We start from the raw sequence: 1730 nt of genomic DNA, 5'->3' as shown, positions 1-1730 counted from the left end.
AGGGGAGAAAAAAATGGGGTCTTATAATTTGCTTGAAGAGTATACTCACAGTGACCTAATGACATCCCAGTATGAGGTACCTCTCCAAGGCCACACATCTCCCAATCACATCACTCTAGTGTTAAAACCTTTTAGCCTATGGACCTTTGGAGGAGAGCTGAGACCCAAACAATAGCAGTCACCATTATTAGCCCATTTACAGCTGCATAAATTGAGAGATTATTTCACAGCTAATAACTTTCAAAACTAGGATTTGATTTATTTTTGAGACAAAGTCTCGTGTAGCTAAAATGGCCTTGAACTCACTATGCAGCCAAGGATGGCCTTGAACTCCTCAGCCTCCTGTGTCCACCTCCTAGGTTCTGGGATTACAGGCATGCATCACATCATCCAGTTTTATGTGATGCTGGGCACTGAACCTGAGGCCTTGGGCATGCTAGGCAAGCAAGCACTCTATCAACTGAGCTGCATCCAAGGTCTTTGGGATTTTAATCTAGAAAGTGTCTCAGGACAGCATATTCTTAACTATTAAGAGGAGCATCTACCAATGCCATCAATCTTCCATGGTTTTGGAGAAATCAGATTTGCTGAGTGGCACATCTAATGTGGATTCTGCAGGCTGATGTCATATAAACTATTAGAATTTGACTGAACATAGCTAAGTTTACGGACCATGGGAAGCTGTTCTGTAGATTTTTCTTATATTTGCAGGCTTTCCAGAGTCCTTTGATCACCTTTGCTGTTTCTAGGAAATCCCTGACCTGAGTTCTGCTTCTCCAACTTAAAAACCCCAATTTTCAATACCCTGGGGCCTTTGAAGGAAGTCAAGTCATAGACCTGTGAGACTTTGAGGAGTCACCAGGAAACAGGCTCTGTGGAAGACATGAGCGGAAGCAGAGGGGACAGGTGTGGCCCTCACACTGAGTCTGGGGTCTGCTCTGGTGCTGACGGGCAATGATACAGTAAAGTTGGCCCTGGCTGCAAGGCCAGCAAGTGCAAGCTGTGACCAAGGGCAGAGGTCCCTCACTAGGCCAGCTCAGGTTTTCTGTGTTGTCTGGGATGTGACCTGAAGCCAGTCCTTGCAGTGACTGTGTGTGCTACCTTATGTTCCAGTCTGTCTTTTATGATTTATTGAGATACACTTTACCAACCAATGAAATTCACCTGCTTTCACTCAGAATCCTTTAAATAAACTGATTCGAATAAACTCCTTTAATAGCCAGAGTCAGTTCCAACAGGGTTTATAATTATAGAATGAGATGGCATTTTCTTTGGGATATTTTGTTGTCATTTTTTATTATTGTTATTGTGAGACTGCCAGTTTCTCTTGCTTCATTTGTTCTTTTTTTAAGACAAGGTTTTAGGTAACCCAGGCTGGTCTTGAATTCACTATGTCATCAAGGATAACCTTGAACTTCTGATCCTCCTGCCTCCACCTCCTAAGTTCTGGAATAACAAGTATGTGTCACCACTCCCAGTTTTATTTGGAAGATAAAACTCAGGGTTTTGTGCATGCTAGGCAAGCATTCTACAACATGCTCCCATGTGTGCATGCACATGTGCACACACACACACACACTCACACACATACACATCTTTTCTGATACATTTTAAAATTAAGGGTTATGCTCTGTGTTAGGGCACACACAGTTGTAATCCTAACACTTGGGATTCTGAGACAGAAGGATCACTGCAATCCAAGGCCAGCCTGGTCTATACACCAAGTTCCA

Source organism: Nannospalax galili, unplaced genomic scaffold (genome assembly GCF_000622305.1).
Source record: "Nannospalax galili isolate Female #2095 unplaced genomic scaffold, S.galili_v1.0 scaffold227, whole genome shotgun sequence".
Lineage (NCBI taxonomy): Eukaryota > Metazoa > Chordata > Mammalia > Rodentia > Spalacidae > Nannospalax > Nannospalax galili.
The sequence above is the reverse complement of the archived record's forward strand: the minus strand, read 5'-3'. Positions refer to the sequence as shown.